This window comes from Taudactylus pleione, unplaced genomic scaffold (assembly GCF_031769625.1).
Source record: "Taudactylus pleione unplaced genomic scaffold, aTauple2 ptg000751l, whole genome shotgun sequence".
NCBI lineage: Eukaryota > Metazoa > Chordata > Amphibia > Anura > Myobatrachidae > Taudactylus > Taudactylus pleione.
In genome coordinates this window covers 198,757-213,014 of record NW_028285153.1, presented here as the reverse complement: position 1 = coordinate 213,014, position 14,258 = coordinate 198,757, and the positions used below count along the sequence as shown (strand labels likewise).

Sequence of the window (14,258 nt, the reverse complement as noted above, 5' to 3'; positions counted from 1 at the left end):
CTCCTCTTGCTGGCAAGCTCCCCGGAGGTACTGATCCAGCATCTCCACCTGACTGGTCGCTTTTCTACAGGCACACGGTGGTTGATCAACTGGAAGAAGTCCTCCCTCATCTCATCACAGCGGATGGTTCATATGGGGGCCCTACTGGACTCTCGTCAGCAACGGATTTTTCTGACTCCAGAGAAGGTCTTCTCCTTACAGCTGCGGATTCACAGTTGTCTGAGCAGTGGCAGAGTGTCTGTGCTCTCAGCGATGAGAGTTTTAAGGTCCATGGTGTCGGCATTCGACATGGAGTTTGCCCAGTTCCATTCCCGGCCCCTGCAGAGGCTGATTCTTTCGGAATGGAACGGATTGCGACACAGGATCCGCTCTCAGATGCTGGTGTTGTCCTCGGAGGTGCGTCTGTCCCTGGCCTGGTGGCTACAGACGGCTCATCTCCTCGAGGGGCGCCCCTTTTGGATCCCGAAATGGGTTCTGCTCACGACAGATGCCAGTCTCCGGGGTTGGGGGGCGGTGACAGGCTCCTTGTCACTTCAGGGTCTTGGTCGGCGGAGGAAGCGATTCTTCCCATCAACATCCTGGAACTGCGGGCAGTGTACAGAGTCCTGCAGTCTTCCGGCACCGCTCTTCACGGAAGGGCCGTTCAGGTGCAGTCAGACATTAATCACCAGGGAGGGACTCGCAGTCGAGCTGCGATGTCGGAGGTGTCCCGCGTCTTGGCTTGGGCAGAGTGCTATCTTCCAGCTCTCTCGGCAGTCTTCATCCCAGGAGTCCTCAATTGGGAGGCAGACTTCCTCAGCCGTTACGACGTGCATCCCGGTGAATGGTTGCTTCATCCCGAGGTATTCCAACTACTCGTGGACAAGTGGGGGCTGCCAGAGCTGGACCTGATGGCGTCCCGTCACAATCACAAGCTGCCCGTGTACGGGTCAAGGACAAGGGACGCAGGCGCAAGTCTGATAGATGCGCTGTCGGTGAAATGGCTGTTTCACCTGGCTTACTTGTTCCCTCCGATATCTCTGCTGCCTCGGGTCCTGCGCAAGTTCAAGCAGGACGGAGGCACCCTGATCCTGGTGGCCCCAGCGTGGCCCAGAAGGCCGTTGTACTCCGATCTGCGGAGCCTGTCCATCGACGCTCCGTACCTCCTACCTCAACGGCGGGACCTGTTGTCTCAGGGGCCCTGTATTCACCCGGATCTGGGTCGACTATCTTTGACTGCTTGGCTCTTGAGACAGCCATCCTGAGGTCTCGGGGCTTTTCTAGCTCCGTTATTACCACCATGCTGAGGGCGCGCAAGCCTGCTTCCGCGAGGATCTACCACAGAGTGTGGCACACTTACTTTCAGTGGTGCGAGGCAAGAAAATATGATCCCCCAGGTGTTCCGGGTTTCACGTATTCTGGCTTTCCTTCAGTCGGGTTTGGACTTAGGATTACGTCTTTCCTCACTGAAGGTGCACGTGTCTGCTCTGTCGGTGTGGTTCCAGCGCAGGATTGCTGCTATGTCGGACGTACACACTTTTTTTCCAGGGTGTTTTAAGAATCCAGCCTCCCTTTTTGCCACCTGTGGCCCCGTGGGATTTGGTGGTGGTTCTTCGGGCCTTACAGGGCCCTCCTTTTGAGCCCTTGGAGTCAGTGGAGCTCGTGGCTAACTTTTAAGACTGTTTTCCTCTTGGCAATTGCTTCTGCCAGGATGGTTTCGGATTTAGGGGCGCTTTCCTGTCATCCCCCTTTTCTGGTTTTTCATCAGGACAGAGCGGTGCTTCGCACTCGTCCTGATTTCCTACCTAAGGTGGTTTCCAGGTTCCACATTAATCAGGAAATTGTTGTACCAGCCTTTCAGTAGCCTGATCTTTCGGCTGGGGAGGCTTCCTTAGACGTTGTCCGTGCACTCCAGGTTTATGTGGACCGGACTAGTTCTGTGAGGAAGTCGGATTCTTTGTTTATCCTCTTTGGTTTTCACAAGAGTGGTTGGCCTGCCAACAAACAGACTCTAGCCCGTTGGCTTCGTTCTGTTATTATTGAGGCTTATATGCAGGAGGGTTTACCTGTTCCAGCCTCTGTTAAGGCTCATTCCACTCGGTCTCTGGGCCCTTCTTGGGCTGCTAACCGTGGCTACTCTGCTGTTCAGCTGTGTAAGGCGGCCACCTGGTCTTCCATTCAGACCTTTTTGAGGTTCTATGCGTTTGACACCTTTGCCTCTCACGATGCATCCTTTGGGCGCCGGGTTCTCCTATCAGCACAGGAGCGTCCCCGCCCTTAGTTGGACTGCTTTGGGACATCCCCAAGGTCAACCTGTGGACCCCTATGGACCCTGAAGTAGAAAACAAGAGATATGGTGAGAACTTACCTTTTGTTATTTCTGTTTCTACGAAGTCCATAGGGTCCACAGGGCACCCGCCCTGACGCACCTGGCTTCATGTGGGCTCTGTGACTGGTCACCGGTTTTCCGTCTCCCTTTTCTGTGAGTATGGTTCTTGTGTGTTCCAGTCTTCCTTCTCTCTGTTTCGTCTCCTCCTCCGGCCTTGGCTGCTTACCAACTGAGGTGCCTGTGGCTCGGGGGTGGGGTATAGAGGAGGATGGACCCAAGTGCATCCTGGGATCAGCTAAGAGCTTTAGCTCCGTGGTGCCCGAGGATCCAGGATCCAGCTATACCCCAAGGTCACCCTGTGGACCCTATGGACTTCGTAGAAACAGAGATAACAAAGGTAAGTTCTTACCATATCTCTTGTTATTGGATCTACTGTAAAGCTGATAATACACTGGTTCTACTGTAAAGCTGGTCATATATTGGATCTACTGTAAAGCTGGTCATATATTGAATCTACTGTAATGTTGGTCATATACCGGATCTACTGTAATGTTGGTCATATATTGGATCTCCTGTAAAGCTGGTCATACACCGGATCTCCTGTAAAGCTGGTCATACACCGGATCTCCTGTAAAGCTGGTTATATATTGGATCTACTGTAAAGCTGGTTATTTATTGGATCTACTGTAAAGCTGGTTATATATTGGATCTACTGTAAAGCTGTTCATATATTGGATCTACTGTAAAGCTGGTCATATATTGGATCTACTGTAAAGCTGGTTATATATTGCATCTACTGTAAAGCTGGTCATGCACCAGATCTACTGTAAAGCTGGTCATATATTGGATCTACTATAAAGCTGTTCATATATTGGATCTACTGTAAAGCTGGTCTTATATTGGATCTACTGTAAAGCTGGTCATATATTCGATCTACTGCATACATGCCTACACTCCCGAAAGTCGCGGGAGGCTCCCATGTTTTCGGGTAACCCCCCGCACTCCCAGCAGTGTAGGCACTTCTCCTGCATCCCGACCAATTCCTAGTGAAGTGGGCAGAATGGAGAGAAACTTACCTGAGATCCATGGTCTGTTAGGGGGCGGGGCTTAATGAGCCGATTCTAATATCATGTAATTTGGATCCACCCCTTATTAAAATTGCGCGATTCCCGGGCGTTTTGCCGCGAGATGCCCCATCACTGCTCGACTGCTGCCTCTCCCCAGGCTTCTCCCGGGGAGGGCAGAGAAAAAGTCGGCAAGTAGGATCTACTGTAAAGCTGGTCATACACCGGATCACCAGGGCAACTTTCTAATGAGTTGGCTAGTTGGAATGAAAACCTTGTTGCTATGTTAGTGCTATTAGCGCCTGTGTGCCTGTGTCTATAACCTTGTTGCTATGTGAGTGCTATTAGCGCTTGTGTGCCTGGGCCTATAACCTTGTAGCTATGTGAGTGCTATTAGCGCCTGTGTGCCTGGGCCTATAACCTTGTTGCTATGTGAGTGCTATTAGCGCCTGTGTCTATAACCTTGTTGCTATGTGAGTGCTATTAGCGCCTGTGTCTATAACCCTGTTGCTATGTGAGTGCTATTAGCGCATGTGCGGCTGGGCCCATAACCTTGTTGCTATGTGAGTGCTATTAGAGCCTGTGTGCCTGGGCCTATAACCTTGTAGCTATGTGAGTGCTATTAGCGCCTGTGCGCCTTGGCCCATAACCTTGTTGCTATGTGAGTGCTATTAGCGCCTGTGTGCCTGGGCCCATAACCCTGTTGCTGTGTGAGTGCTATTAGCGCCTGTGTGCCTGGGCCCATAACCCTGTTGCTGTGTGTGTGCTATTAGCGCCTGTGTGCCTGGGCCTATAACCTTGTTGCTATGTGAGTGCTATTAGCACCTGTGTGCCTGGGCCTATAACCTTGTTGCTGTGTGAGTGCTATTAGCGCCTGTGTGCCTGGGCCCATAACCCTGTTGCTGTGTGTGTGCTATTAGCGCTTGTGCGCCTTGGCCCATAACCTTGTTGCTATGGGAGTGCTATTAGCGCCTGTGTGCCTGGGCCTATAACCTTGTTGCTATGTGAGTGCTATTAGCGCCTTTGTCTATAACCTTGTTGCTATGTGAGTGCTATTAGCGCCTGTGTCTATAACCCTGTTGCTATGTGAGTGCTATTAGCGCCTGTGCGGCTGGGCCCATAACCTTGTTGCTATGTGAGTGCTATTAGCGCCTGTGTGCCTGGGCCTATAACCTTGTAGCTATGTGAGTGCTATTAGCGCCTGTGCGCCTTGGCCCATAATCTTGTTGCTATGTGAGTGATATTAGCGCCTGTGTGCCTGGGCCCATAACCTTGTTGCTGTGTGAGTGCTATTAACGCCTGTGTGCCTGGGCCTATAACCATGTAGCTATGTGAGTGCTATTAGCGCCTGTGTGCCTGGGCCCATAACCCTGTTGCTGTGTGTGTGCTATTAGCGCCTGTGTGCCTGGGCCTATAACCTTGTTGCTATGTGAGTGCTATTAGCACCTGTGTGCCTGGGCCTATAACCTTGTTGCTATGGGAGTGCTATTAGCACCTGTGTGCCTGGGCCTATAACCTTGTTGCTATGGGAGTGCTATTAGGGCCTGTGTGCCTGGGCCTATAACCTTGTTGCTATGTGAGTGCTATTAGCACCTGTGTGCCTTGGCCCATAACCTTGTTGCTATGTGAGTGCTATTAGCGCCTGTGTGCCTGGGCCTATAACCTTGTTGCTATGTGAGTGCTATTAGCGCCTGTGTGCCTGTGTCTATAACCTTGTTGCTATGTGAGTGCTATTAGCGCCTGTGTCTATAACCCTGTTGCTATATGAGTGCTATTAGCGCCAGTGCGCCTTGGCCCATAACCTTGTTGCTATGTGTGTGCTATTAGCGCCTGTGTGCCTGTGTCTATAAACTTGTTGCTATGTGAGTGCTATTAGCGCCTGTGTGCCTGGGCCTATAACCTTGTTGCTATGTGAGTGCTATTAGCGCCTGTGTGCCTGTGTCTATAACCTTGTTGCTATGTGAGTGCTGTTAGCGCCTGTGTCTATAACCCTGTTGCTGTGTGAGTGCTATTAGCGCCTGTGTGCCTGGGCCCATAACCCTGTTACTGTGTGTGTGCTATTAGCGCTTGTGCGCCTTGGCCCATAACCTTGTTGCTATGGGAGTGCTATTAGCGCCTGTGTGCCTGGGCCTATAACCTTGTTGCTATGTGAGTGCTATTAGCGCCTGTGTCTATAACCTTGTTGCTATGTGAGTGCTATTAGCGCCTGTGTCTATAACCCTGTTGCTATGTGAGTGCTATTAGCGCCTGTGCGGCTGGGCCCATAACCTTGTTGCTATGTGAGTGCTATTAGCGCCTGTGTGCCTGGGCCTATAACCTTGTAGCTATGTGAGTGCTATTTGCGCCTGTACGCCTTGGCCCATAACCTTGTTGCTATGTGAGTGCTATTAGCGCCTGTATGCCTGTGTCTATAATCTTGTTGCTATGTGAGTGCTATTAGCGCCTGTGTCTATAACCCTGTTGCTATGTGAGTGCTATTAGCGCCTGTGCGGCTGGGCCCATAACCTTGTTGCTATGTGAGTGCTATTAGCGCCTGTGTGCCTGTGTCTATAACCTTGTTGCTATGTGAGTGCTATTAGCGCCTGTGTGCCTGGGCCTATAACCTTGTTGCTATGTGAGTGCTATTAGCGCCTGTGTGCCTGTGTCTATAACATGTTGCTATGTGAGTGCTATTAGCGCCTGTGTCTATAACCCTGTTGCTATGTGAGTGCTATTAGCGCCTGTGTCTATAACCCTGTTGCTATGTGAGTGCTATTAGCGCCTGTGCGCCTGGGCCCATAACCTTGTTGCTATGTGAGTGCTATTAGCGCCTGTGTGCCTGGGCCTATAACCTTGTTACTATGTGAGTGCTATTAGCGCTTGTGCGCCTTGGCCCATAACCTTGTTGCTATGTGAGTGCTATTAGCGCCTGTATGACTGGTCCCATAACCTTGTTGCTATGTGAGTGCTATTAGCGCCTGTGTGCCTGGGCCTATAACCTTGTTGCTTTGGGAGTGCTATTAGCGCCTGTGCCTATAACCTTGTTGTTATGTGAGTGCTATTAGCGCCTCTGTGCCTGGGCCTATAACCTTGTTGCTATGTGAGTGCTATTAGCGCCTGTGTGCCTGTGTCTATAACCTTGTTGCTATGTGAGTGCTATTAGCGCCTGTGCGCCTGGGCCTATAACCTTGTTGCTATGTGAGTGCTATTAGCGCCTGTGTGCCTGTGTCTATAACCCTGTTGCTATGTGAGTGCTATTAGCGCCTGTGCGCCTGGGCCCATAACCTTGTTGCTATGTGAGTGCTATTAGCGCCTGTGTGCCTGGGCCCATAACCTTGTTGCTGTGTGAGTGCTATTAGCGCATGTGTGCCTGGGCCTATAACCTTGTTGCTGTGTGAGTGCTATTAGTGCCTGTGTGCCTGGGCCTATAACCTTGTTGCTATGTGAGTGCCATTAGCGCCTGTGTGCCTGTGTCTATAACCTTGTTGCTATGTGAGTGCTAATAGCGCCTGTGTGCCTGTGTCTGTAACCTTGTTGCTATGTGAGTGCTATTAGCGCCTGTGTGCCTGTGTCTATAACCTTGTTGCTATGTGAGTGCTATTAGCGCCAGTGTCTATAACCCTGTTGCTATGTGAGTGCTATTAGCCCCTGTGTGCCTGGACCTATAACCTTGTTACTATGTGAGTGCTATTAGCGCTTGTGCGCCTTGGCCCATAACCTTGTTGCTATGTGAGTGCTATTAGCGCCTGGGCCCATAACCTTGTTGCTATGTGAGTGCTATTAGCACCTGTGTGCCTGGGCCTATAACCTTGTTGCTATGTGAGTGCTATTAGCGCCTGGGCCCATAACCTTGTTGCTAAGTGAGTGCTATTAGCGCCTGTATGCCTGTGTCTATAATCTTGTTGCTATGTGAGTGCTATTAGCGCCTGTGTCTATAACCTTGTTGCTATGTGAGTGCTATTAGCGCCTGTGTCTATAACCCTGTTGCTATGTGAGTGCTATTAGCGCCTGTGCAGCTGGGCCCATAACCTTGTTGCTATGTGAGTGCTATTAGCGCCTGTGTGCCTGGGCCTATAACCTTGTTGCTATGGGAGTGCTATTAGCGCCTGGGCCTATAACCTTGTTGCTATGTGAGTGCTATTAGCGCCTGTGTGCCTGGGCCCATAACCTTGTTGCTATGTGAGTGCTATTAGCGCCCGTGTGCCTGGGCCCATAACCCTGTTGCTATGGGAGTGCAATTAGCGCCTGTGTGTCTGGGCCTATAACCTTGATGCTATGGGAGTGCTATTAGCGCCCGTGTGTCTGGGCCTATAACCTTGTTGCTATGGGAGTGCTATTAGCGCCCGTGTGCCTGGGCCCATAACCTTGTTGCTATGTGAGTGCTATTAGCACCTGTGTGCCTGGGCCCATAACCTTGTTGCTATGTGAGTACTATTAGCGCCCGTGTGCCTGGGCCCATAACCTTGTTGCTATGTGAGTGCTATTAGCGCCTGTGTGCCTGTGTCTGTAACCTTGTTGCTATATGAGTGCTATTAGCGCCTCTGTGCCTGGGCCCATAACCTTGTTGCTATGTGAGTGCTATTAGCGCATCTGTGCCTGGGCCCATAACCTTGTTGCTATGTGAGTGCTATTAGCGCCTGTGTGCCTGGGCCCTTAACCTTGTTGCTATGTGAGTGCTATTAGCGCCTCTGTGCCTGGGCCCATAACCTTGTTGCTATGTGAGTGCTATTAGCGCCTGTGTCTATAACCTTGTTGCTATGTGAGTGCTATTAGCGCCTGTGTCTATAACCCTGTTGCTATGTGAGTGCTATTAGCGCCTGTGCGGCTGGGCCCATAACCTTGTTGCTATGGGAGTGCTATTAGCGCCTGGGCCTATAACCTTGTTGCTATGTGAGTGCTATTAGCGCCTGTGTGCCTGGGCCCATAACCTTGTTGCTATGTGAGTGCTATTAGCGCCCGTGTGCCTGGGCCCATAACCCTGTTGCTATGGGAGTGCTATTAGCGCCTGTGTGTCTGGGCCTATAACCTTGTTGCTATGGGAGTGCTATTAGCGCCCGTGTGTCTGGGCCTACAACCTTGTTGCTATGGGAGTGCTATTAGCGCCCGTGTGCCTGGGCCCATAACCTTGTTGCTATGTGAGTGCTATTAGCACCTGTGTGCCTGGGCCCATAACCTTGTTGCTATGTGAGTGCTATTAGCGCCTCTGTGCCTGGGCCCATAACCTTGTTGCTATGTGAGTGCTATTAGCGCCTGTGTGTCTGGGCCTATAACCTTGTTGCTATGTGAGTGCTATTAGCGCCTGTGTGCCTGTGTCTATAACCTTGTTGCTATGTGAGTGCGATTAGCGCCTGTGTGCCTGGGCCTATAACCTTGTTACTATGTGAGTGCTATTAGCGCTTGTGCGCCTTGGCCCATAACCTTGTTGCTATGTGAGTGCTATTAGCGCCTGTGTGTCTGGGCCTATAACCTTGTTACTATGTGAGTGCTATTAGCGCTTGTGCGCCTTGGCCCATAACCTTGTTGCTATGTGAGTGCTATTAGCGCCTGTGTCTATAACCTTGTTGCTATGTGAGTGCTATTAGCGCCTGTGTGCCTGGGCCCATAACCTTGTTGCGATGGGAGTGCTATTAGCGCCTGTATGCCTGGGCCCATAACCTTGTTGCTATGTGAGTGCTATTAGCGCCTCTGTGCCTGTGTCTATAACCTTGTTGCTATGTGAGTGCTATTAGCGCCTGTGTCTGTAACCTTGTTGCTATGTGAGTGCTATTAGCGCCTGTGTGCCTGGGCCTATAACCTTGTTGCTATGTGAGTGCTATTAGCGCCTCTGTGCCTGGGCCCATAACCTTGTTACTATGTGAGTGCTATTAGCGCCTCTGTGCCTGGGCCCATAACCTTGTTGCTATGTGTGTGCTATTAGCGCCTGTGTGCCTGTGTCTATAAACTTGTTGCTATGTGAGTGCTATTAGCGCCTGTGTGCCTGGGCCTATAACCTTGTTGCTATGTGAGTGCTATTAGCGCCTGTGTGCCTGTGTCTATAACCTTGTTGCTATGTGAGTGCTATTAGCGCCTGTGCCTATAACCCTGTTGCTGTGTGAGTGCTATTAGCGCCTGTGTGCCTGGGCCCATAACCCTGTTGCTGTGTGTGTGCTATTAGCGCTTGTGCGCCTTGGCCCATAACCTTGTTGCTATGGGAGTGCTATTAGCGCCTGTGTGCCTGGGCCTATAACCTTGTTGCTATGTGAGTGCTATTAGCGCCTGTGTCTATAACCTTGTTGCTATGTGAGTGCTATTAGCGCCTGTGTCTATAACCCTGTTGCTATGTGAGTGCTATTAGCGCCTGTGCGGCTGGGCCCATAACCTTGTTGCTATGTGAGTGCTATTAGCGCCTGTGTGCCTGGGCCTATAACCTTGTTGCTATGTGAGTGCTATTAGCGCCTGTGTGCCTGGGCCTATAACCTTGTTGCTATGTGAGTGCTATTCGCGCCTGTGTGCCTGGGTCTATAACCTTGTTGCTATGTGAGTGCTGTTAGCGCCTGTGTGCCTGTGTCTATAACCTTGTTGCTATGTGAGTGCTATTAGCGCCTGTGTCCCTGGGCCTATAACCTTGTTGCTATGTGAGTGCTATTAGCGCCTGTGTGTCTGGGCCTATAACCTTGTTACTATGTGAGTGCTATTAGCGCTTGTGCGCCTTGGCCCATAACCTTGTTGCTATGTGAGTGCTATTAGCGCCTGTGTCTATAACCTTGTTGCTATGTGAGTGCTATTAGCGCCTGTGTGCCTGGGCCCATAACCTTGTTGCTATGGGAGTGCTATTAGCGCCTGTATGCCTGGGCCCATAACCTTGTTGCTATGTGAGTGCTATTAGCGCCTCTGTGCCTGTGTCTATAACCTTGTTGCTATGTGAGTGCTATTAGCGCCTGTGTCTATAACCTTGTTGCTATGTGAGTGCTATTAGCGCCTGTGTGCCTGGGCCTATAACCTTGTTGCTATGTGAGTGCTATTAGCGCCTCTGTGCCTGGGCCCATAACCTTGTTACTATGTGAGTGCTATTAGCGCCTCTGTGCCTGGGCCCATAACCTTGTTGCTATGTGTGTGCTATTAGCGCCTGTGTGCCTGTGTCTATAAACTTGTTGCTATGTGAGTGCTATTAGCGCCTGTGTGCCTGGGCCTATAACCTTGTTGCTATGTGAGTGCTATTAGCGCCTGTGTGCCTGTGTCTATAACCTTGTTGCTATGTGAGTGCTATTAGCGCCTGTGTCTATAACCCTGTTGCTGTGTGAGTGCTATTAGCGCCTGTGTGCCTGGGCCCATAACCCTGTTGCTGTGTGTGTGCTATTAGCGCTTGTGCGCCTTGGCCCATAACCTTGTTGCTATGGGAGTGCTATTAGCGCCTGTGTGCCTGGGCCTATAACCTTGTTGCTATGTGAGTGCTATTAGCGCCTGTGTCTATAACCTTGTTGCTATGTGTGTGCTATTAGCGCCTGTGTCTATAACCCTGTTGCTATGTGAGTGCTATTAGCGCCTGTGCGGCTGGGCCCATAACCTTGTTGCTATGTGAGTGCTATTAGCGCCTGTGTGCCTGGGCCTATAACCTTGTTGCTATGTGAGTGCTATTAGCGCCTGTGTGCCTGGGCCTATAACCTTGTTGCTATGTGAGTGCTATTCGCGCCTGTGTGCCTGGGCCTATAACCTTGTTGCTATGTGAGTGCTGTTAGCGCCTGTGTGCCTGTGTCTATAACCTTGTTGCTATGTGAGTGCTATTAGCGCCTGTGTCCCTGGGCCTATAACCTTGTTGCTATGTGAGTGCTGTTAGCGCCTGTGTGCCTGTGTCTATAACCTTGTAGCTATGTGAGTGCTATTTGCGCCTGTGCGCCTTGGCCCATAACCTTGTTGCTATGTGAGTGCTATTAGCGCCTGTATGCCTGTGTCTATAACCTTGTTGCTATGTGAGTGCTATTAGCGCCTGTGTCTATAACCCTGTTGCTGTGTGAGTGCTATTAACGCCTGTGTGCCTGGGCCCATAACCCTGTTGCTGTGTGTGTGCTATTAGCGCTTGTGCGCCTTGGCCCATAACCTTGTTGCTATGTGAGTGCTATTAGCGCCTGTGTGCCTGGGCCTATAACCTCGTTGCTATGTGAGTGCTATTAGCGCCTGTGTCTATAACCTTGTTGCTATGTGAGTGCTATTAGCGCCTGTGTCTATAACCCTGTTGCTATGTGAGTGCTATTAGCGCCTGTGCGGCTGGGCCCATAACCTTGTTGCTATGTGAGTGCTATTAGCGCCTGTGTGCCTGGGCCTATAACCTTGTTGCTATGTGAGTGCTATTAGCGCCTGTGTGCCTGGGCCTATAACCTTGTTGCTATGTGAGTGCTATTAGCGCCTGTGTGCCTGGGCCTATAACCTTGTTGCTATGTGAGTGCTGTTAGCGCCTGTGTGCCTGTGTCTATAACCTTGTTGCTATGTGAGTGCTATTAGCGCCTGTGTGCCTGGGCCTATAACCTTGTTGCTATGTGAGTGCTATTAGCGCCTGTGTGCCTGTGTCTATAACATGTTGCTATGTAAGTGCTATTAGCGCCTGTGTCTATAACCCTGTTGCTATGTGAGTGCTATTAGCGCCTGTGTCTATAACCCTGTTGCTATGTGAGTGCTATTAGCGCCTGTGCGCCTGGGCCCATAACCTTGTTGCTATGTGAGTGCTATTAGCGCCTGTGTGCCTGGGCCTATAACCTTGTTACTATGTGAGTGCTATTAGCGCTTGTGCGCCTTGGCCCATAACCTTGTTGCTATGTGAGTGCTATTAGCGCCTGTGTGACTGGTCCCATAACCTTGTTGCTATGTGAGTGCTATTAGCGCCTGTGTGCCTGGGCCTATAACCTTGTTGCTATGGGAGTGCTAATAGCGCCTGTGCCTATAACCTTGTTGCTATGTGCGTGCTATTAGCGCCTCTGTGCCTGGGCCTATAACCTTGTTGCTATGTGAGTGCTATTAGCGCCTGTGTGCCTGGGCCTATAACCTTGTTGTTATGTGAGTGCTATTGGCGCATGTGTGCCTGGGCCTATAATCTTGTTGCCATGTGAGTGCTATTAGCGCCTGTGTGCCTGTGTCTATAACCTTGTTGCTATGTGAGTGCTATTAGCGCCTGTGCGCCTGGGCCTATAACCTTGTTGCTATGTGAGTGCTATTAGCGCCTGTGTGCCTGTGTCTATAACCCTGTTACTATGTGAGTGCTATTAGCGCCTGTGCGCCTGGGCCCATAACCTTGTTGCTATGTGAGTGCTATTAGCGCCTGTGTGCCTGGGCCCATAACCTTGTTGCTGTGTGAGTGCTATTAGCGCATGTGTGCCTGGGCCTATAACCTTGTTGCTGTGTGAGTGCTATTAGTGCCTGTGTGCCTGGGCCTATAACCTTGTTGCTATGTGAGTGCTATTAGCGCCTGTGTGCCTGTGTCTATAACCTTGTTGCTATGTGAGTGCTAATAGCGCCTGTGTGCCTGTGTCTGTAACCTTGTTGCTATGTGAGTGCTATTAGCGCCTGTGTGCCTGGGCCTATAACCTTGTTGCTATGTGAGTGCTATTAGCGCCTGTGTGCCTGTGTCTATAACATGTTGCTATGTGAGTGCTATTAGCGCCAGTGTCTATAACCCTGTTGCTATGTGAGTGCTATTAGCCCCTGTGTGCCTGGACCTATAACCTTGTTACTATGTGAGTGCTATTAGCGCTTGTGCGCCTTGGCCCATAACCTTGTTGCTATGTGAGTGCTATTAGCGCCTGGGCCCATAACCTTGTTGCTATGTGAGTGGTATTAGCGCCCGTGTGCCTGGGCCTATAACCTTGTTGCTATGTGAGTGCTATTAGCACCTGTGTGCCTGGGCCTATAACCTTGTTGCTATGTGAGTGCTATTAGCGCCTGGGCCCATAACCTTGTTGCTAAGTGAGTGCTATTAGCGCCTGTGTGCTTGGGCCTATAACCTTGTTGCTATGGGAGTGCTATTAGCGCCTGGGCCTATAACCTTGTTGCTATGTGAGTGCTATTAGCGCCTGTGTGCCTGGGCCCATAACCTTGTTGCTATGTGAGTGCTATTAGCGCCCGTGTGCCTGGGCCCATAACCCTGTTGCTATGGGAGTGCAATTAGCGCCTGTGTGTCTGGGCCTATAACCTTGATGCTATGGGAGTGCTATTAGCGCCCGTGTGTCTGGGCCTATAACCTTGTTGCTATGGGAGTGCTATTAGCGCCCGTGTGCCTGGGCCCATAACCTTGTTGCTATGTGAGTGCTATTAGCACCTGTGTGCCTGGGCCCATAACCTTGTTGCTATGTGAGTACTATTAGCGCCCGTGTGCCTGGGCCCATAACCTTGTTGCTATGTGAGTGCTATTAGCGCCTGTGTGCCTGGACCTATAACCTTGTTACTATGTGAGTTCTATTAGCGCTAGTGCGCCTTGGTCCATAACCTTGTTGCTATGTGAGTGCTATTAGCGCCTGGGCCCATAACCTTGTTGCTATGTGAGTGGTATTAGCGCCCGTGTGCCTGGGCCTATAACCTTGTTGCTATGTGAGTGCTATTAGCACCTGTGTGCCTGGGCCTATAACCTTGTTGCTATGTGAGTGCTATTAGCGCCTGGGCCCATAACCTTGTTGCTAAGTGAGTGCAATTAGCGCCTGTGTGCTTGGGCCTATAACCTTGTTGCTATGGGAGTGCTATTAGCGCCTGGGCCTATAACCTTGTTGCTATGTGAGTGCTATTAGCGCCTGTGTGCCTGGGCCCATAACCTTGTTGCTATGTGAGTGCTATTAGCGCCCGTGTGCCTGGGCCCATAACCCTGTTGCTATGGGAGTGCAATTAGCGCCTGTGTGTCTGGGCCTATAACCTTGATGCTATGGGAGTGCTATTAGCGCCCGTGTGTCTGG

At 50.8% G+C, this 14,258-nt stretch overlaps 1 protein-coding gene across 1 annotated transcript in view; it reads left to right on the top strand.

Annotated features, from left to right (window-relative positions):
* PLCZ1 (phospholipase C zeta 1) overlaps positions 1–14,258 on the top strand; it is a 253,049-nt gene that overhangs the window by 55,239 nt on the left and 183,552 nt on the right. The window lies entirely within an intron of this gene.